General features: G+C 39.5%; 1 protein-coding gene across 17 annotated transcripts in view; it reads right to left on the bottom strand.

The window, feature by feature from the left end:
* RBFOX1 (RNA binding fox-1 homolog 1) overlaps positions 1 to 23,479 on the bottom strand; it is a 2,130,504-nt gene that overhangs the window by 1,415,874 nt on the left and 691,151 nt on the right. The window contains exon 1 of one of the 17 annotated variants that reach the window (XM_037813999.1): positions 2,416 to 2,442. The exons of the other annotated variants lie outside the window; for them this stretch is intronic. The gene's annotated coding sequence lies outside the window, so the exon portion shown is untranslated. Of the gene's footprint in view, positions 1 to 2,415; positions 2,443 to 23,479 lie in introns of those variants that run through there. 17 annotated transcript variants of the gene reach the window in all.

Below are 23,479 nucleotides of genomic sequence, written 5' to 3'. Positions count from 1 at the left end.
CTATAAGGGGAAGTCCACCATTCGCCTATTGGAAAATTCATTTTCAATGAACTGGATTTGGTCAACTCATCACTTGGTAGCATAATTTCTGGAAATTGTCACACTGGATAAAGCACCTTCCCAAACATTGCAGAATGGTTGTAGCAACAGAAAATCTCTTAGTCTCCTCTTCACATTCCAGACACCCTTAGTCAGAAGATACAAGTTGATACAAAAGGTTGAATTCGCCCTCATCTTATATTTTGTTTGGCTTGAAATGCACTTAAATATTGAGTCAATATTACAAGTCAGGAGATTCCCCATTTAAAAAATCTGGTTCTCGGGGTTTTCTTCAGAAATAGTTGGAGTTGGAATGTGGTTGTCCCATTTAAATGGTGCATGTGCTGTCTATTCACCACTGACCTTAGCACTCCACATCATGTCCCTGACCTTGACTCCAGATGTCTACTGTACGTTATCATCACACTTGCTCTGTTGTATTTCTTACTGGCAGACAAATATATCTCTGAATAAATGTCTCTATTAAAGCATGGAAACAAAAGACAGACCAAGAGAGCTGTATGTTTATAAAAAAGAGTAAAATTACTTGAGGAAGAGAATACCTTCCCTGTGTATGTGGATATACCACCCTGATTTATAATTCCTGCTCTGTACCAGGCCCATATAGGCATCTAAGTTTGTGATCCCTTACTCTAAACTTCAGCAAAACATTTTTAAAAATTGGTTAGAATGTAAACAGGGGCAGCTGCTGTGGAAGACAGTTTGATGGTTCCTCAGAAAGTTAAGTACAAAATTATCATATGACTTAACAATGCCACTGCTATTTATATACCCAAAAGAATTGAAAGCAGGGACTCAGACAGATATCTGCACACTGAAGTTCATAGCAGCATTATCCACAATTGCCAAAAGATGGAAGCAACCCACGTGCCCATCAGCAGATGAATGGATCAACAAAATGTGGTCCATATACACAAGATATTATTTAGCTGTAAAAAGCAATGAAGTTCTGATGCATGTGATAACATGGATGAAGCCTGAAGACATCATGCTGAATGAAATAAGCCAGATATAAAAGGTCAAACTGCATGATCTCACTGATACAAAATAATTAGAATAAGCAAAGCACATTCAGAGAGTCAGAAACTAGAATACAGGTTACCGGGGCTAGGGTGGGGGTGGAGAATGGAGAGTTAATGATTCGTTGGTACAGAATTTCTGTTTGGGGTGACGGAATGAATAGGGTGATGGATGGTGGTGACAGTAGCACACTGCGAATGGAATTAGCATCACTGACTTTTATATTTGAAGGTTGTTAAAAGGGGAAATTATAGATTCTATTTGTTATTAGAATAAAAATTTTTAAAAACATAGGACTGTACAACACAAGCAGTGAACCTGATGCAACTATGGACTACATTTAACAGTTAGAATCGTAACAATAATGTCTCATCAATGGTAGAATACGTACCACACTAGTGAGAAGTGTTACTAGGGAAAACTGCAGAACGGGGGACACACTGGAACTCTACTTCCTGCATGAATTGTCCGTAAACCTACAACTTCTCATACAAAAAAAGCAAAAAATCTGAAGACATAAGAGAACAGAATATGCGTTACCATATTCCCATGAATGGCAGCATAACGCTTGAAATCAGCTGAGAGCAGAAGCAAGCACTCCAGTAAGAGCAATCACAAATGGGATAAGTGGGAGCAGGACACAAGCTGAAGTATGGCTGACGGGCTCCACTGGGCGTGGGCCCACCCTCCAACCACCTACAGTAGGGACAAGCTGCAGTGGCCCGGTCTGCTGCTCACCGCACCGGGGGAATTCCAACAGAGTCACAAGTCCAAAGAGCGGAGGGGCCGTATCTGTCTTATTCACCACGGACAGCACCCAGTACAACTGATGATACTGTACCCTAATAAACATTTCTGAGTGAATGGATCTGGGGTTGTAGACAGCATGTGATTAAATAGAGAAGGATATGCTTCACAAAAGTGACTGGTTATGTCTACGTTCGGTTGTAAATCAACTCCCTCTCTCTCTCTCTCTCTCTCTCTCCCTCTCCTACCTTCCCATTTTCTCTCTCCCTCTCCCATTCTCTCCTACCCTCTTCCCCCTCACACACACACACACACACACACACACACACACACACACACACACACACACATTTTTAACTTCAAAATGCATAGCATCACAAGATGTCTACCTGTTTCTGGGGATCTGACTCTGGTATGTTCAGGCCCCTCCATTGCTCCAACTCCAGGGAGGGTTTTCCACTGAATAATCAAACACAACGGAATGAGTACAACTCATTGCACTTGCAGAATAAAAGCAAACAAGAACAGCCGTCTGGTTCCACCCAAGACTGTAGAACGCAGCAGGCCACGCGCCCAGGCTAAACTGACCTCTGAGTGGAGACAACTCCAGCTTTCAATTCAGTGAATTTCAAAATGCTGGCTGGATCCCTAAGCTTGCAACTTTAACTCTTCTAGTCAGCAGTGTCTTTCTTCTAAATTTAGATTTCTTCTAAATCCATTCCAAATATAGACCTAAACACCACTCATCATTAAATGTTATGCTTTGAGGGAAAAAGAGAAAATGAACAACAAAACAAATGAACAAACAAAACTGCTTTCTCTTGATAACAGCACAGCACAATCATAGTAATGGATTAGGTGGTGAAGTTATGGACTGTCTTCTCATTCTCATTTCCCAGTTTCCTGCAATGAGGCAATATTACTTTTCCAATTTGAAGAATAATAAGCTTGCCCTAGACTGTTACTTTCCATGCTCACATCATTAGTATAAACCACATTGACCTTTTGAATATGTGATTTGTTTCTTAATACCTAAAGCAATAAATGCTATATATGCAAGTTCATACCTGGCCAAGTTGCCATGTCAACTGCAAAACCCAAACCCATCACTGAAATGCCAGCAGAGAGCTGCAGCAGGGCTGACGTGCATGTGTTGGAAGAGGTTGATCTCCAGTGTCTAAAAAAAAAGCCACCTAGTCCTGTAAGGTGCTTAAAGCTTACATCAACCCTGTTTTGCTTTTCATACTAAAGGGCACTACAGAGAATCACCTATTCAGGTTTACAAGGCTGTAAACAAGACTAAATTCACCAAGTGCTTAGTCGGCACTCCCAGGCACACTAGATGCTGGGTGCTAGTCTCAGGGGACCACGGTCCCCCTGGTTCCAGCATCCTTAGTCACCTCACTCAGTTCACTGTGGGCAAGGGATTTGCTCACCTGCTCCCCCTTTCCCACCCTGGGCCACAGCTACCCAGCCCACCCCTTGATTTGGTCTGATGGCCTTCACTAAGAACCCTGTAGATGACGATGTCTGATCCATTTTCATCGATGTAAGGAGCTTGACAATGAGCTTGCCCACCCAGCTGTCCTTCTGAAATGGACTCTGGGCCTCTGAAACAGTAAAGCAGGAAAGGAACACTGGTGTTCCTGTTTACAGATGACAGAAGAAATTTAAAGATGCCCCACTATAAGGGCCTTGAGAGACAGAGCATCCTCTTCTGCTGCTTCATCCGTGAACTGGAAACATCAACTCTACCTCCCTTGTTAGGTTGTCCTGAGAAGTAATCAGGGCCTGGGAAACTGAATGCATGGAATGAACAGTATTATTATGCATCCTTTGTATGAGATAGCTACAATTAATTTTTGTCCAAGAGGCAGGACGACAGGATTATAAGTTCCCCAAGTTCCTTCCAGGTCTGTAATTCATTTATTTTAAGGAGAGAGGAATTACTTGAAGCTAAGGCCAGACTTCTCAACTCCAAGTTGAAGTGGTCAGATAGAAGCCACTCATCACAAAGACTATATTAATGTCCTGAATATGTTCTTTGTTCTGTGGCATTAGTCTGATTATGTACTTTTCACACCCCAGAAATAGCAAAGTATGTTCTATTGCTAGAAGGTACTCATGTTTTCTAAAGCAATGAAATACTCTGAAGATGTACAAGTATATAAGATCAATGAAAACAGTGATTTTTGTCTATTTTGTCTTTGCTGTATCTCCAGTGCTAGAACAGGGACTAACAGAAAAGTAGATGACAATCTGGTCATCTTATTTCTCAAAGCTATTCAAAGCACATACATCTGAATTGATGTTTGGGAGAACTTAATTTAAATTCCACATTTCAATTGATTTTGCCTTGATGCTTATTATGTGAGTGACCTTGTTCAAGTCACATCACCTCCTAACATCTCCTTTCCTGTATCCAGTAACTGGGGATATCAGATGCAGGGACCTGCAGGAATTAATGCATGATGTGGACCCAGTCAATCACCCTGATTGGCTCGGGATGATAATGATTGAAGCCAGATCATTTCCAGACCTCCTAAAACATACTGGCTAGAGCTGTGGAGGGAATGAAAGATCTGCAGGTAGGACAATGAAATCATCATGAGAAAAACACACACAGCAAACAGAACAATGGGGCAAGTGCACAAGAAATGGGGGGGGGGGGGAGAACCAGCCCAGACTATACTGATTGAGCCCCTGGAACCAACTATGCCTGAAGCTAGTGTTCCCAAAATGACACCCCTCCACACACAATTCCTATTTTGCATAATCAAGTTAAATTGGGTTTATATCACTTGCAATTATAACAATAATATACCTTTTAAGGTTTACATCTATACATGCCAGCAATTTAAAAAATAATTAGTGGGGAGGAAAAACTAATACAAATGCTCAAAACATTTATACATTTACAGTAAAATAGGAAGCTTATGCATTATGAATATTCTTCCTACTATAATCTAGCTTATTTGTGGATTTTTAAATCTTAAAACTTTTGGTTCCAAAACTGAACTCTACTGTATTATAAAGCAAAAACAGGAGAACTACTTCAGTCAATTTGACACGATAAACACATTTTTGGCTAGGCAGCGGAACCCAGGCTTTATTTCCTTTCTCTTTTAGAATACATTTGAAAAGAAAACAACAACAATAGCAGTAACTAACCTCCTGGGTTTTTCAATTCCCAAATCGTGTGCTAAAATTAGACAAACTCTGCCAAGGGGTACACAAGGTAGCTCTTTTAATGTCTCAGGGACCCATGACAAGTCCCAAATATGTGGGTGAATTTTCCTCATCATCAGCCTCAGTTTTCCTTCAAATGTACACGCTGCAAGTGTTTATCCTGAGCCCTGAAACTAGTGTACTTGGTGATCCGGAGGGATAAGTTCTCAGTAATCAGCTTGTGCTCCAATCTCCTTCAGATATTAGGACTTGATGCTAATTCTGCGAATTAAAACACTGATAAAGAAATAAGCTAGGGATAGCTCCTGACTCATTGAGACCAAGCACATGAAGTCCCTAGAAGTACCTGCAAGTTGCCAGGAGTTAACATGAGAATAGCAGAAGTTTTGAAAGTTTTTGCTCTGGCCTAAGTAACAGCTATTTTGGTTAGTTTACCAAAGGAAACATTAATTGCATTTTATTTAAATAAAATGCATTTCATAAAAGTTCCATCCTGCCCCTTCTATGTCAAGGTTACATTGCCTTCAGAACAAATAAAAGCCGGTGATCCCTTCCAATTTAATGACTAAAGTATAGAAAATGCTGAGTTATCAAAATCAAAGGTGCCAAGATGAAAACCTGACAAATAATTTGAAATCATGCTTTCTTCTGAGCATTAGAAGAAACATGTTAGGTTCTATGGCCACTGTTATTATGATCCTTGGTAAATAAATGAAAATACAAAACAAAACCAAAAAAGAGGTATTACCTAGAAGCAAATCTTTCAGAACTAGGCTACAAAAATAAATTCACTTGAATTATAACACTCAACAAATGTCAAAATTCTATTGTACAACTTATGGCCAAAAATTTTCATGAATTTGCCTCTCCAAAGCCTCAGGTTGATTCGCATCATTATGTATGTTTTATCTGAACAGAGTTAATTTTAAAAGGAAAGTGACTTCTAGACAGACTTTATTGTAAATGGTATTTGTGTGTGTCCTAAAATCATGAACTTTTTGGCTATGCTTGTCCTTATAAATGTTCTTGTTTGCTAATCTTTCTATATTAGCTGTGTTTCCAAAACTGAATACTCTGAAGTTTGTGAAATAATATACACATTTACTGGAATTTTTTAAATAACTCTCAATGCCAAGTGCTTATGACAACAATAACTTAACTTCCATGCCTTACTTGAAATTATTTTCCTAAAGCATTTGGGTAATTTGAAGAAATTTAAATAGAATATTTAATCAAAATCTCTCAGTAATAATGACAATGACACCTCTTTGAACAATCGTTCTGTTTCTGAAAAATTTAGTTATGCAAGGTTCTTACAGGATTACTAATCAAATCACATTTTTTTTAACAAAAAGGAAAGTTTGTTAAAATCATTCTATAAGGTTAAAAAATACTTCCATTGAATCTGAATTAAGAAAGTAGATTTTCCTATATTTAGTTACTTACCATAAGATCATAACCAGTCTCATTATTGTACTTAAATTTTCTATAAATTCCTAAAATAACCAAGTTTCAGGGTGGTTTACATGACCTTGAAATTCCCCAGACAGAAGATTCTGAAGGTCTTTATGAACAAAGAATGCCAAAATAATCTTATTCCTTTCTTTGAAGAGCTGGCATCTGCTGGCATGTGGTGGGTAGAGCAAGCTCCAGTATCTACAGCTCCCCCAAGTTGGCTGGATAGTCCCTCCCTTCTTTATTAACTTGTTTACTGGGTGCCTCCCTTGTACCAGGCATTTTGCTAAGCCTAAGAAATAAGGCCATAAGCAAAGCAGAAACTGTCCCTGCCCTCCTGGAGACCGGGTTGGCTAAAGACAGCGATCCCCAAGCCGCCTGCGAGGCTGTGATCCATGCAAAAACACGGACCCAAAAGGAAAGCCAACCTATAAGAATGACAGCCTCATACCCATACGGAACACCGTCTCCTTAATGAAACTATTAAAGGAGAAAAAATAGTGAATAGTCTAAAACCAGGGAGCACAAATAATTAAAGAGAACCATGGGAGTAAAAGAAAATAGAAGAAACAGTGACAATACTGAGAGAAGGACTGTGTTTTCCCTATAAGATGAACAGAAGAGACCTAACCACAGAAAGTTTAGCTGCGTACTGTTCAAGTTAGTGACAATCACAATCATAAATTTTTCCCAATTGACAGAATAATAAACGTATATATGCTTGTGTTAAGAGTCTTGAAAGCCTGTACTCACGTTTTCAGCAGACTGGTATAATTAAATATTAACTGTCAATTTCTTAATCTTGAAGCAGTCATTTTGCTCTAGGTAATGAGCTTTTTTTTTTTTTTTTTTCCCTTCCTAAGCAAATAACAGCTCTTCTTCCAATTGGTTTTAATGGATTTAGCTCTTAGGCCACCTTTTGGAGACAATCCCTCAATCCCTTCTATGGAGAAAGATTTCTCTAGGGAGTCTGAGGCTGTAGCTTCAGGGAAGAGCAAAACTCTGTGATGAAACAGAAAATATCTTTCCTAATGTATTTCATCAAATCAAATAGCTTAGGTATTGTATTTAAAATTGTGTCCTAGCCACATCACACAGGTAATATGGGAACTATTAATGATTTACTTTTATTTTATTTTCAATGAAACTTTAAATTCTTATCCAGGCCTGGATAGCAAATTGAAGTCTTTTAACCTCTATTCCCTGTTGCTCGTAACAAAATGAAACTGTATCAGAGGCAGGTTGTCTTTGAAAGTCTGCAGCTTTAAAGAGTAGAGCAGCAAAACTAAAAAGCGAGATTAAAAGGTGGTTCAGCTTCTATGTGTACACTTTCGGCCTGGGTGCTCCCTAAGCAAGATTCAAAGATGGAAGGATTTCTATTTTTAACGTCTTCTTACAGGGGCACCATGAACTTAGCAATGCATGAAACTTAGGACAGACTCAATTTTATAACACGGGGGAGAAGAGGTCGGTAGTGACTTTTTCCATTGTCTTTCCCATGCATCTCAGACCACTTGTAAATTGCAGAGCCTGATGTTTAAACTCTGCCATCTTGACAGGTCAGGCACCACCCTCCTCCCTCCCTCCCTTGTCCCCCTCCCTCAACATCAAGAGAACCACACCTGATGCTTCATTTCATAATGCAGCACGATGGCAAGTCAAGGGTCAAGTTCAGCCTATAAAGTCTAAAGCAATTCCCTTGTGCTGAATATAAAGAATAAAACTTGTGCCTCCAACTCTACATGGAGAGAGACTCAGAGACCATATGGCCGGCTTCAGCTAGCATCCTTGACACCACAAAGGGTACTTGGTCAAAAGCCAGTGCTTGGCTTGGGGTACCCATAGCCATTTCTAGCCAAACACTCATTTATTTTTGGAGGCTTACCTGCTCATTCCGGTTGGCTATGCCAGAATTTAGATTCTCAGGATAATGAGTTCCTGCCAACTAAGATCATATGCCCTGTTTACAATTTTGAGAATAGTGGATTAAAATGGCATCAGTTCCTCAACCATGCACTGACAATACAAAAAAAAAAAAAAAAAAAAATACGGAATAAGAATCTTATTGTGTTTAGTCCTGTTCCTTGTAGCTTCTAATTTAGCAGCCTTTTATTTGAATAAATGCTTTTCTTCTCTTGATGGCCACATTTTCAACAGCAGCTGATGTTCTGCAGTCTTAGAAATTAGAATTCTTTTCATAAGTGATTTCCATTTACCCTCTCAATACTCAAGTCTAGATTATACCTCTTAAGACTGTCATTAAAGTGAATAAAATGGGAAATATATTTCATACCTAGAACTCTTTCCAGAGTATCAGGGCCAAGAATCCTGTTGATATTGAAAGGCCACATACCACTCTGAAGAAACCCTAGACTTTGGAGACCCAAGCTGACATCCTCTCAAGTATTACTGTGACTTAAGGTAAGTTACTTCAACTAACTGAGCCTCTGTTTTCTCATCTGTAAAATAGGGATATGCATCCCACAGGGCATTACATGAGATGATCTGTGGACACTGCGTGGAACTTAGCAGATCTATAGGCTTAAGCCACTATGGAGGAGTCAGAATTCAAAGCCAGCTCTTATAACCACATTATATCACCTCCCAATGAAGAGAAGAAACAAAGTATTGGGGTTCTTGAAAGCCAGCTTGAAGGATGAGTATTTGTTCCTGTAGCTGCTGAGGAGCCTCTGAAGATTTCTGAGCATTGTAAAGGCACAGTGAAGTGGTTATTTAAGGAAGCAGCAGACAGAGGAAAAAGCAAAAACTGGATGGGCCGATTAGAAACTTTGAAACAATCTACCACTGAGATGAGACCCAGCACAGGCAACAGACAACCCAAGTTAAGATGTGTGACAGCATTGAAACCACATCCCCTAGCACTGGGAAAGCAGATCCTAGGCAGTGGTTTCCAAAGCTGCCTGGGCTTCCAGAAAAGTCATGTGTGCAGTGTTTTAAAGTCATAGATCATGGTCCCCAACTTATCTGTTGACTCAGACACTTCATGCCTTGGTCCCGGATGGGTGGCTGGGTGAGATTCAAATACGAAGTCAGGTGTGAAAATGTGAGATCAAGGGCAAAATCCAGAGGCAGACTGTTCAGAAACAGAAAAGATCCCCTGAAGAATGTGAGCTTTTTAGCTGAGAGTGAAAAAAAAAAGTGTTAATGGATTTGCTTACTGGATTGTCCATTTCAAGTCCCTCTTTATCTAGTATACCACCAAAGATATGTTTAATGAAATTATTCATCAATTCTACGTAATTTTATAGAGTATTAGGAAGGATATCGAAAACTACATGGCGACATTTTGCACCGATCATTGCATTTGGAATATTCCAGATGTCTTTATAGAGATCTACTGTATCTAAAATTATATGCATAGGAGAAATTTATAGATGTGGAATAAACCTAGAGCTTAACAATTTTAAAGAATATATAAGTCAACCTCTCCCATAATGCAAGAATAGCTTCTATAACGTCTGGACAGAGAGACGATCGTGTAAGTGGGATTCCTTCAGTGATGAGCTCACTGTTAATGGGCCGTATTGATCAGAAGGGAAATGTATTGTACTGGAGTAGGGAAATGCATTAGGATATGTAATAAAGAAATAAAATGTTAGAGGTTTAGAGATTAGAGGGTTTGTAAAGGCAGAATCATGTAGTTAAATATGCCTGGAAATATTATATGTTTTATGTTAACAGAATGGAAAGGTAATAAATTACTGGATTTTGGCAAGCAGTTCTTATCTAGTAAGCTATATAAAGACAGACAAGTTAAGGAAAAGGAGACTGTCAAATGTCGACATCCCAGTGACCACAAATATGAAGTGAATCAAAGACACAGTTGGAATCCATCCAAGAGGGAAGAGGCATTAGCTAAGGAGGGAATGTACAAACCCAGCTCCTGGTTGCCCTGGTGACAGGACCCTTTCCTCATGCTAATGGAATTCTAATGAACATAGCCACTTGGAAATAAAATAAATAATGGGAATAAAAAGAAATCCTGGGACCCCCACAGAGGGGGAGGCTTCAGGTCGAGTTTGGGTGGTGGTTGTTAGAGGACACGGTGATTAATGAGGACAGCAGTGGGTGAAAAGTAATAAGGAATGTCAGGAGGAGGGAAGGAAGAAGAGAGGAAGAGAGAGAGAAGAGACTGACAGTGGAAAATGCTTTGGACAAGTCATTTCCCTTTCATTTCTCTTCCTGACATACTCCAGAGAAGAAAAACTAAATTAAGTATTAATGAACACAAACCCCTCACTATATGAAGGGAGCTGTCTGGGAAGACTTCACTGAAACTCAAACTTAGCAGTTTGGCCATTGGGGTAGCATCCATTGCAGCCTCTTTCTTTATTGTTTTCCTGCCCTATTGCTGACCCAAAGAGATCAGGCCCACCAAGATGGTGTGGGATGGGTAGGACAGGGGCAACAACAACCTTACAAGGAAGTCGTTATTTAAAGTCTGATCCCTGTCACTTGCACCCACTGGCCCTAGTACTGTCTTCTCATCTATGAATAACAAATTCAATATTTTCTAATTATTTGAGATTAGTTTGGAAACGTGGCGTATCAGTTTGACATGTCAAACAATTGCTAATAGTGGATCTATTTAGCCATTTTCCCTGGCCTTCTTACAAGCCCTTCTTAGAGACTCAAACCCCTTTAGCCACTGTCAGGTGGACTGGGCACCAGGACCCCCACCCATCCAGTGGACTGGATTAGGGGTGACTTCTGGAAACTGCTGGGCCAACCAAGTTTTTCTTCAGTAACTTTAAATTAAGACATCGGTTGTAATCGGTTAGCTAGACAGAGCTGGGTAAGGTTCAGAATGGCCATGTTTGTCCATGTGCCACTTGAAGGACGAAAAAAGTGCCATTTGAAGGAGGGAAAAAGCAACAGAGAAAAGATGAATGAAAAGCAGAGAGAGACAGACAGACCCAGGCAGCCGACTTCTATTCCTGTAGACTCTTCTCTTTCTGGCTCCAAATCTTCATGAGGAACTAACTGAACTTCCTCCCCTTCAGTGGAGCTTTTTGCCTTTGGGTTTTGGGAAATAGCTTTGAATCCTTCCAAGATATCTTCTTGTCTTAGGAAAATAAGAGTGGGTTTAAGTTACTTGCAGCCAAATGATGGCAAACGTTGGTGGTGATTCTGTTTTGCTTGGCAACATAACTAGGTAGAGGGTTTCTGTTTAAAACACCATTAGCTGAGCATGAAGCAAGCACCATAAGTGTTCTGAACTTAGAAGTTGGATCTGAAGACACTTTACAAAAGGCCAAGTTAAAGCACTATAAGGAGAACATTCTTACGAGGTTATTGCAGGGAACTTGACCCAACAGTGTAATAACCGCCAAAAATAATAGCTAACACAATGGAGCACTTCCTATGTGCTGCTTTCTTCTGAGTGTTTTACATATATTAACTCGTTCAGTTCTCACTGTGACTCTGTGAAGTATCTGTTACCATTATCACCATCTTACAGATCAAGAAATGGTACGCATCCTCTTAAGATGCTGAAAAGAGAAGAATCTGGGAGCCAAAATTCAATAGAGAGTAGCAACAAGCTCTTTCCTCCTAATTGGTAAGCAAAATGATTTTTCTCCATCCTTGTTATATGTAAGAACCCTAAGCCTAATTTTAGGTCCAAAGGGTGTCAATTATCTATTCTTTTCAAACATTATGTTCTGTGTTGTTACCAAGATAACAGAGTAGGGAAGTACAGTGTCTAAACATTTACACCAGAAAGTTGGAGGAACCTTTCTGAGAGCCTGAATGTCCATCTGTAAACGTAGGGAAAAGTCATAATTTTACACTTGTTGCATAACAAATGAGCCTTTATTCGACCATCAAGTTATTACAGGTCTCAGATACACTTTCTATTCCTGGAATCATGGCTAAATGTTCTTTAAGTGGAGAAAAGTGATCTCCAAGTGGACTTAAGTTGTGAAATGCACATTATCTGAATGGTGAATTTGGCTGCAATATATAAACAGATGGCTGAAGCCCTGTTTCAGCTTCTAAAAGTAAAAAAAAAAAAAAAAAAAAAAAACGAAAAGGAGAAAGAAGAAACATAATACATAAAACTGAGAACTGCTCAGTTTGAATAACCTCACGTCAAAAATAAATCTATTTACACAGAGAACCAATTTTGCACGTGCTTCTCCCCACAAGCAAAAATGCACTTTGAATACTTCTTTTTTAAATCACTCATTTTCTCTTAAAAATACAAAGTAAAAAAGCAGGTAGTAAACAGAACATTAAAAAGAATCAAATGACATAAAAGAGACTTTGATCAGGTCTTCTTTATATAAATCACCCTTTCCCCAGAGAATTAGGTTGTTTTCTTCTCATGCCATACCTTCCTTTTCAGTGCTTCAAGATGTAATTTATTTTTATAACCACCACTGTTTATTGCAAATTATTTTTTTTAGAAATCAAGATTGCTCGTCTTTTGCTTTGGATCCCTGATTTCTAATAGACATCTCGAGTTCGGGGGGGGATTAAACCTCTTCCACCCTCCTTTCTGCCAAACCCTGATGGCAAGTGCACAAATTATGACTTTTAGAGGAAGAAGATGAGAAGAGAAAGCAGTGCACTAATTATACTAGTAAATGTGGTGTTGTTTGCTCTTGCAAAGATGTGTCACCCATTTACAGTCATTATTTTTCTTGGTTCCCAGCTGTAGCATCTCAAAGAGTTGTTCCAGTTTCACTGATAAGAATGCTGAGGTGAAGTGATTAAGCAAAGCAATGCTTTTGCATTTAATAAAAACATTAAAGATGGATGGACAGATGGTCCTATGGATAGATGAACATACAAGATTGCTCTCATTTTCTGGACTATGCTGCCTTGGTGTCATTAAGAGCATCATAACTTATCAGGAAGATCTACCTTTAAGGATCCAAACTGGCAACAACAGCAGTGCAATCTACTAGAGGGTGCTGAGCTGGTACAAGAAGTTGGCAAAGGCTGGATTGTTAGCACATACAGATCTGAGAGGGAAGGAAAGGAAGGAGACAAGATATAGAGGAGAGGAGGGATAAAGGAAAGAAAGGAGGGAGGGAGAGAGACTAATGAAAACCAATAAACTATTCCTGATAGAATCATTTTAGTGAGAATTTCTACAATTAGAAAATGTTACTTGCATTTCTCTGTTCCACCACTAACCCCATCAAGTCCCCCAAAACTCAACTTCAAATAAAATCCCTCTTTTCACAGGCCTTCCCCTGCATCTGCTTTTTGTTCTTTTTGCACTGCCCCTTTGAAACCTGGCAGCCTTTTAAGTGTGAAAAGGCTGGGTCAGGCCTTTGTCTGAAGTGAAACCTTTAGGCTTTCGTTAGCTCCTGAGAGTTTTCTTCATCTTTGGCCTCGCCATCAGCAAGACACCTTGTTCTGCAACTGGAATTCAATCAAGCAGCCGCCTACTTCTGCTAACCTGAACATCGTTATGTTTGGCTCAAAGGAACACAGCAACCCATCTCCAAATTTCAACATTGCCAAGGGGGCTTGGCAAAATGAGAAAACAGAAAGTCATTTCCCTCCATCATCCCAGAAGACAATTCTTCTGCCCCAAAGATGCCAAATTCCTCAGGTATTCTGAACTCTGATCTCTTCCCAAATCCCAAAAAATTGACAAACAATACATACCACTAGATACCTGGTCACATTCTTAGCTCTAAGCCTTGGCTCTTCCCCCCCTCCCCCTCCTTTATGGTCTGTCCCTATTTACAGGCAGAGACTAAACCTTGTTTCAACCACTGTATTCCCATAGCCTACCCCTATGCCTGTCACCATCGGGGGCCCTCAATAAATATTAGTTGAATAAATCAATGAATGAGTCATAAACAGTAGAGAGAAGAAGAATGAATCTTATTAAATTTAGTCTGATATTAGAATAGGATTAGAAAAATCCTTTGGGGCTCAGAGCTTATTAATAAACAGTTGCATGACATTAAACTATGAAGACAGGGAGAAAAAAATCCAGCTCCTTGTTCTCATAGTTCCTTCATAACATAAAGCCAATGAATGAGCTGCATTTAGAAGAGGCAGACAATGTATTTCAGCACTGTAAATATCAACATTAGTACACAGCCTCCATGCAATCTAATTTACTCTCTAACACAATACATCAGAGCTGAAGTATGTTTTTGCTTATAGGGATCATAAAAACTCACTTGATTCATTGCTTCCCCACCCCACCCTATGTTCTCTGGGAAAATTCAGTTATATACGGATCTATTTCTTCAGGGCAAAAGAGGCTCTTTCAACCAAGAAATTTACAAACACAAACTTACTTTTCACCCCAGAGGAAAGTATCATAAAATGGAGGCTTAATCAATTGCCACATCAGTACTTTGGTTATTAATCTGCACGCAGTCTTGGTTGTTTCTGAATGTAGCTCACTTTTGTGGTCTTAAAAAAAAAAGTCTTAATTCTTCATGAAATGTTCAGGCAGCCAATGTCTCCAATGTTTATCACTGGTGATCCGTGTAACAGTCAATAGGATAACAGGAGATTTGATTTCACAATGTTCCTCTCACAGACAATTTCATTTAGATTTTCATAATGCTTATCACAACCAAGACCTGTAAACTTGGGTTCTAAAGATTAATTTCCATTGATTTGGTCAGCAGCCAGGCCATTCTCCACTCTAGTAATAACCACAGACCCCTGGGAGTTGGAAAGTAGTGCTGGAATGAAAGAGGGGGTGGGGGTGAAGAAGGGTGGAACCACGCAATTGCATGTATAAATAATTGCAAGACATGCATTTTCCTTTTCCTGAGGTATCCTAAAGTGACCTCGACAGAAACATGTCATTAAAAATTAAAACAGTGAAGGAAAGAGAGAGAGAATGGGGGGAGGGGGGATGAGAGAAGGAGGAGACAAAAAGGAAAGATATAGAAAAGAAAGGAGGTACTCTAGTTGCTGATTCACTCATTAGAATCTTCTGCCCAGCAAATTCCAGAATTTAACTTTGAATACAACCTCATCGGTAGGTGACTCTAATATACCTCCTGGCTTTGTCCCCACATTGCAAACCCTTAGGTAGGACACTGACAACCACCTCAGGGAGCTTACACAGAAACGTGATGTTCACACAGAGAGATCTCTGGCAGCTCACCGGCATCCTTCAAGTCAGCTCGTGTGACCCCAACTGCCCACTTGGCTCCCAGAATCTTCATTAAATGCAAAGGAATGACATCAATTCTGTCGCAAAGCAGGTAAAAGAAATATCTTCAAAATTAGAAAGATATTTCATATATTAGGGAAAAAAAGGCTTACTTGAATGTGCACACCAATAGGAGATGGGTAAAATCACATGGAGGCTAAATATTAAGAGTAAATGTGGTTGTGGAGCACTGGATTATTTCTATTACCTTTGTCCTTTTTGGTGTTTTTCAGGTTTTCTAAAATAAGCTGAGGGGACACTCATCTCACCGCCTGGGTTAGTCTCTCTCTCAGCCTTGCCCGATCCCTCTTCCTGGAACCTTCACCTCCTTATCACAACCATGTCATATTTTTTATTTTATTACCTGTCTCCCTCAGAAGACCGAAAACTCTTGTGAGAGTAGGAACTGGGCCTTGTTCACTTCTGCCTCATTTTTTAATGAGAAAAATAAAAATAAATGCTTAGTGAGGTTTCACTTTTAATAAAAGTGTTAGTATTCATTCTAAAACCCTATAACAACTCTCTAGGACAGGTTTTGTATCCCAGAAAAGACGCCATTGGAAATGCCAGCCTCGCAGAAAGTCCCCTGGGAAAGAACTGCCTCATACAAAACATGAGTCTGTATTCTTCATTTGCAAGTGTTTGGTAAAAGGCAAAATTTTAAAATCGTAGGCAAAATAGCATAACATCCACTGATGAATCTCATGTGAAGATGCAGCCTCAAACTATGAGCTTCATGCACAGAAACATCATAAATTTCAACAGCAGAGAGAAGTACGAGATCTGAATAAGGATTTTCATTACACCGAACTAGTTCTGAATCAACAAATAAATCATGATTCTTTTCTCTTTGTTCTTCAGTGGCTCCGCCGTGAAGGGGGGACATCTTGTCAACACAGCGTTCGGCCTTTGAGAGAGACACCTCACCTGAGTCCTTCCTTGCTCGGCCTGGATAAGATGCTTAACTCTCAAATCCTGTTTGTCCGTCAGGTAGGAAAATATAAGGAACCTGATCCTAGGCGTCTGTCACAGGTTGAATGATAACCCCACAAAGATATGCTGAAGTCCTAACTTCCAGGACCTTGAAATGTGACCTTATATGGAAACAGGGTCGTTGCAGGTGGAATTAGTTAAGGTGAGGTCACCCTGCAGTGGGTAGGTCCTAATCCAGTGTGACTGCTGTCCTTGTAGGAAGCAGAGAATTGCTGCAGAGGCGGTGGAAGGAGGCCACGTGAGAGCAGAGGCAGACCCGGAAGTGAGCACCCACCAGCCAAGGAATACACAGACTGCCAGCAAACCACCGGAAGCTGGAAGAGGCCAGGAAGACCCTCCCTAGAGCCTCCAGAGGGAAGATGGCCCTGTCGACACCTTGATTTCAGACTTCCGGCCTCCAGAACTGTGAGCGAACACATTTCAGTCGTTGTAGGCCACCAAGTTTGGGCTACTTATTATGGTAGCCCTGGGAAATGAAGTCAGGTTTATACAAATGTGTGACACATAAAAAGAGCTCAAGAACCACCAGCCTTTATTAGAATGACTTCTTCCCTGCCCCCTGCCAAGCATTTTATATTGTGTTTCCTAAAAAGCAGGTGAGTATTCGCTGCCCTCCCCACCACGTGGGACCCGACTCCCAGGGGTGTAAATCTCCCCGGCAACGCAGAGTATGACTCCCAGGGATGAATGTAGACCTGGCATCGTGGGACTGAGAGTATCTTCTTGACCAAAAGGGGGATGCAAAATGAGACGAAATAGTTTCAGTGGCTGAGAGATTCCAAATGGAGTCAAGAGGTCACGCTGGTGGACATTCTTATGCACTATATAGATAACACCTCCTAGGTTTTAATGTATTGGAATAACTAGAAGTAAATACCTGAAACTACCAAACTCCAACCCAGCAGTCTGGACTCCTGAAGACAATTATATAATAATGTAGATTACAAGGGGTGACAGTGTGATTGTGAAGACCTTGTGGATCACACCCCCTTTATCTAGTGTATGGATGAGTAGAAAAATGGGGATAAAAACTAAAGGACAAATGGGGTGGGATGGGGGGGATGATTTGGGTGTTCTTTTTTCACTTTTATTTTTTATTCTTGTTCTGGTTCTTTCTGATGTAAGGAAAATGTTCAGAGATAGATTGTGGTGATGAACGCATAACTATGTTATCATACTGTGGACAGTGGATTGTATACCACGGATGATTGTTTGGTGTGTGAATGTATTTCAATAAAACTGAATTTAATAAAAAAAAAAAAAACAACCAAAAAAAAAAAAAAAAAAAAAGCAAAACAAACAAGCAAAAAAAGCAGGTGAGTGTAAAGAAAAATATGAAATGGAAATCTGATGTGTTGGGAAGGATCCTGAAACTCCAGCTTCCTTCACACAGATCTGCCTGTTGTATCGAGCAAGGCTCAGACGAAGGCACTGGGAAACATCATCTGATATACTGAAGACGTCCATGCGCAGGGCAAGATTCAAGGCAGAAGATGTTTTATTTAATTTTATCTGGGATACAGTGGTGAGGATGACTGTTTACTTAATATTATTTTCTCCAAAAAAGGAAACTGTGACTAACTCCCTTATTTTCTGAGACTATGTTAATTCACACTGGAGTTTTATTTGATTCACCAGTGTTCAAATAAACGATTTTCTTTATTTATATGTATTCAGACACTGAAGTTGCACCTTCCTGCCCCTCCTCTAAGTTTATCTTCTTACTCTTTCCCCTCCTAAAATGATCTCTTTGTGTCTCTTTACCTAATCCATACTTTAAGGACAAACATTACCCCAACGGTTCTGACCCACTTTCCCCTCTCTCTGCTCTTTCAAGCTCTCTTTACGCTTCCTGTTCTTTGACACCTTTTGGTACCAGATTCTTGATATTATTTAATCATTTATTGTTTTCAACTAGGACACACTATGAGGGGCAGGAATTACAGGCTCGGCTGTTGAATAATACCCCTTCACCCTAATACATAAACATTTGCTAACAATTTCAAAGGCCCTAGTGTGTGTAAGCAACTATTCAGCTCTCAAGGATAAAAAACAGTTTTTAAGATAAGATCTCTGTCTTGAAGAAATACTGAATTTAGAGGGAAGAAGTGCTGGTAAAAAAAAAAAAATCCAGGTAAAATTGCTGGGATAAGTGATATTCATAGAGGCACAGAGAAATATTACTACCAGGAACACTACTCATGGTAAGTTCAACAGGTATTTATGGAGCTCCCCAGGGCCTCTTCTAAGTGCTTTAAAGGGACTCTCTCATCTGATGCCCCCACAACTCCATGAGGCAGGAATTATCATCCTCTTTCTACAGAATTATTATCTCCATTCTAGGCATACAGAGGTTACATGAACAAAGTGGTAAAGGAGCAAAAACAGATGGAGCAAGACATCCTGGCCAGGAGGTCACGGCAAAGGCCTCCACAGAGATTTCTGCAGGTACTTAGGTGAGGCAGCGGGGAGGGGAACCCAGATCTCAGGTGAGGAAGTAGCCTGAACAAAGTCAGGAGAGCCATGGATAAATCTCTATGGCAACTGAAATGAAGGAAGCGGTGGGTTGTTAGAAAAGAAAGGGACCTCAAGAACTGAAACAGCTTGAATGCCATATGAAACAGTATGGAATTTGTTCTATAGGCAGTAGGGAGTCATAGCAGTCTTGTGAGGCCTGGCTTGAAGAGTTTTGTTTTGTTTTTCTGTAAAATAGACTGGGATGCCATTGTGGGGCCTGGACTAGATAAGAGAAAGACAAGAGATCAAGCAATTTGTTCGAGGTCAAACTCCTCAGTCCAGCAGAGTGAATGTGGAGGACTGGCACAGCAGTGGAACTGGGAAAAGAACAGCACAGGTCTGAGGGGGAGAAATGAATAAAAGACAACTCTAAAGTCTCTTACCTGGGGAACCGGGCATAGAGGAGCTGTCAATCAAGATGAAGGCAACAAGAGGATATGGTAATTTGGGGAATGATGATGAAGAGTCTTTTAAGACTCATTGCCCAAACTGTGATCCTGAAATATGGTTAGTAACTAGAATTCATTAGTCTTGAGTACGAAACGCATGAGATGAACCTGGAATATCATGTCATATTAGCCAATAAGAAAGCTCTCAAAAATATGCCAAGTCAAAAGGACTCAAGAGGTTCATGGCAGTCAAAGATGGGATAATTTGAGCATCAGTAAAAATAACTGCAATTCTTGAGTTCTTACTCATAATAAAAATACATGGTCACTGTGGTGGTTTGGAGCTATATGTACTCCAGAAAAACATTCTTAAACTTAATCCACTCCTGTGGGTGTACACCTATTTTAAGTAGGCCATTTCAAGGGGTTACTTCAGTTAAGGTGTGGCCCACTTCAAAAAGGACGGGTCTGAATCCTATTACTGGAGTCCTTTATAAGCAAAACAAAATTCAGACAGATGGAGAGAAAGCCACGGAAAGCAAGAAGCTGAAATTCAATGAAACCTGGGTGAGAACAGAGAGGCCAAGAGAGACTACCAGGTGGCCTGCCATGTGACAGAGGAGCCACGGACCCAGGATCACCAGCAGCCAGCCCCAGAACACCAGTCTTTGGGAAGAAAGAATCACCTTGATGATGCCAGGATTTGGACATTTTCTCAGCCTGAAAACTGGGCTAATAAATTCCCATTGTTTATGACAACCCATTGCATGGTATTTGCTTGAGCAGCCAAGGAAATTAAAATAGTCACCACTGGAGGATGCTAATATAGCAATTCATTAATTTGAAAACAAAAAGGGAAAAGGAGCATTTTTCCCCTATTTCCAATATATACTAGATTGGAGAATTTATTTTTTAGAAATATCCTAGTTAATCCATGAAGCAAGAAAGAAAAAATTAGAATAATCATCACTTTGCAATCCCTAAGAATCACTCGATCTAGACATTGAGCATCAGTGGTTATTAGCATCACACAAAAAAGAGACTATCTGTCATTATGTGCCTCTACTTGGAAGAACAACCTACTAAAGAATTTGAACTCATGTCTTATCAAGACTCTAGAACCAACTGCCAACTTAAAAGAACTATAAAGGACAGAACAACATGTTAAACTACACCACAAGAGTGTTATCAGTAAAATCCAGACTGTGGGAAATGCATAACACACAGCCTGTTTCCTTCAGTGTCAACAACCACAAAAAAATCATAAAAACAAACACAAATGTTGGAAGCAGATTAAAAGAGACTTAAAAGATATATCAAGCAATCGCAATGCATGGGCTTTATTAGGATCTTGTTTAAACTGTATTAAAAATGACACGAGAAAATTGAATACTAACACAATGATTTAATAATTGATGATATTAAGGAAACAATTTTTCATAGATATAATGATTATGTCAGAAAAAGATTTCTTATCCTTTAGCGATGCAAACAAATATTTATGGAAACAATGATAGGATGTCAGATTTGCTTCAAAATAACATGAGTGGGGAAAGACTGGTCTAGGGCATAGATGAAACAAGGTTAGCCACTTCCTGATAATGAAGCTGGGTGATGGCTACATGCAGTTCTTTATATTATTCTCCGTATTTTGTATACGTTCTAAGTTTTGCATAATAAAAAGTTTAAACAGGAGACCCAGAGAAGTAGATATAAGGCAAGAATGACGAAAATGATCCAGTATCCAACAACCTGGCATTGTTCCTTCTAAGTTGAGCCTGAATCTAAATGATGCAGTAGAACTCTTATCTAAAATGATAGAAACTTACTTCAGCCAAGATAGCCATTTATGCCCCATGCCCTTATGAAACCATCTCAAATTGTGTCATAAGAGAAATAATGCAATGTCTTCCAAGTACATGAACTAATTATCTGTAAGAATGAATGAAAACCCTATTACCTCTTATAGGTATTAATACCCAAAAGCTGTTGCAACTACCCTTCTGAACTTTGGAAAGGTCACTGGTATGTAATGAATGATAAGGGTCATGGAAGGTCACAGTATATTAAAAATCAGCTGCATTTTAAGAGTTTACTGCAAATAAAATTTTCTGCAGGGAAATTATTAATCCTAACCAAGGTTACAGGGTTATTTGTGGTATGTTAATGTTACCTTTATTAATAATCACCTCTCCTGAGCACATCCTTTGAGAAGGCACACACTTAATCCAGAAATGTGTGTCCAGTATTATCATCAGGAAAATTAAAGATGAAGTTTGAATGGTAGAATAGCACAAAAAGAATCACAATTAAGTAGGTTACTGGTTACCAGCAAGTATGAGCCATTCCTAAAGAGAAATAAGCATTAAAGCTATAGACAATTCAGAGGCATTGATCACTGAAAAGAAATGTGAGATAGAAAATAAAATATTACTCTAAGTTAGATTTTATACTTACACTGCTGTTTCAAAAAATCAGTTAACATCAAAAGGCAGAGAGAACTCACACTATATATCCTGCTGCTTGTGGGAGAGAAAAATAAAGGCCTCTCCACTTACATGTAAGTAGCCCCAAATACCGTTTGAAGGAGTGAGCAGTAAAGACAGATCAGAATTCAAATCTCAGTTCAGCCAAGTTTAGCTGTCTGACCTTGGTCAATATGTTTCCAGAACAGATTCATCAAATGTAAAATAAAGATAATACCTACCCCACGGAATTGTTATAATAATTAAATCAAATTATACATGTCAAGTACAGGGTAAAATTCTTGGCACATATTACCTATAACCTAAGTGGATATATTTATTTTAAATTAAAAATAGTTTAAAATCCTACAAAGACCCTGGCCTTTGTTTCTATGTAGGATTTTCTTCTTTCTTTATTAGGTGACTATATCCTCTATCTGTAGCAAATTGGGCTATGGTGTTTAACTGCCTAAATTCTAATCCAAAACTTCAATTTTTTACTGGCTCAGAAAACTGCTTCTCTAGACATTCAATTCCTTATATATAAATCAGGGACAGTAAGTGTACCCTGTTGTGTATCGGCAATGAAAATGAAATGAAATCATGTATGTGAAACCCTGAAAACGAAGTCTTACTACACAGCAAATAGTCAATACATGCAAGCATTCCCTATTATTCAAGACTCTGTGTAAGGTGATTCCATTCATCCTAAGCCACTCCATTTTGGGATCAAATAATCCAATCTATAAAGAAATCATATCTTACCCCTAACCTTTTCTTTTTCTCTTTTTCTTTTTCTCTCTCTACATTTCTGTCTATTCCCTGATGGATCTGCCCTTGTTGCAAATGGAAGACAGCCGGTTTTTATACACCCATCACCAAAAATCTTTGAGTTTTTAAAGCTTTGGTCATGTGGCATCTGGCTTCTTTCCTCAGGAACAAAAATCAAAAGGGATGAGCTTTTCAGAGAAATCTCATCTTTCATCGTCTGCCAAGAACAACCACGGGGAAAGGATACATCTAAAAGCCAACTCACCTCGTCACGCATGGTTTCATGCCCAGGAATGAGACTTGGGGAAGGGGAAGCTGGTCAATCTAATTCTGTGTATTCCTGTGGAGTTGGTTAAAATAAGTGGGCTGGTGCAAGGAAACACACGCATGCACGCACACACACACATACACACATGCACTGACATTATCACTTGTTTATAAAGAACATTAGAATGTCAGGTGCTGGTTTAATTTGTTTTGTAGTCAATTTTCCTGCCCCTCAAGGCTCATTAGCCAAGTAATCATTCCATATGATTATGTGTCCTCTGTGCTTCCTCCTTGGGTCCAAGAATATATCTCCAGCTCCACTTCCAGCAGCAACTGTCCTTCACCAGCAACCTTGCCTGGCTTTGCTGAAAGAATGCCAATGCTGCACATGTGCTTCACTTCCCCAACATCTATTAACTCCCTCTACCATATACTTA

This window comes from Choloepus didactylus, chromosome 21, assembly GCF_015220235.1.
Source record: "Choloepus didactylus isolate mChoDid1 chromosome 21, mChoDid1.pri, whole genome shotgun sequence".
Classification (NCBI taxonomy): domain Eukaryota; kingdom Metazoa; phylum Chordata; class Mammalia; order Pilosa; family Megalonychidae; genus Choloepus; species Choloepus didactylus.
The sequence above is the reverse complement of the archived record's forward strand: the minus strand, read 5'-3'. Positions and strand labels throughout refer to the sequence as shown.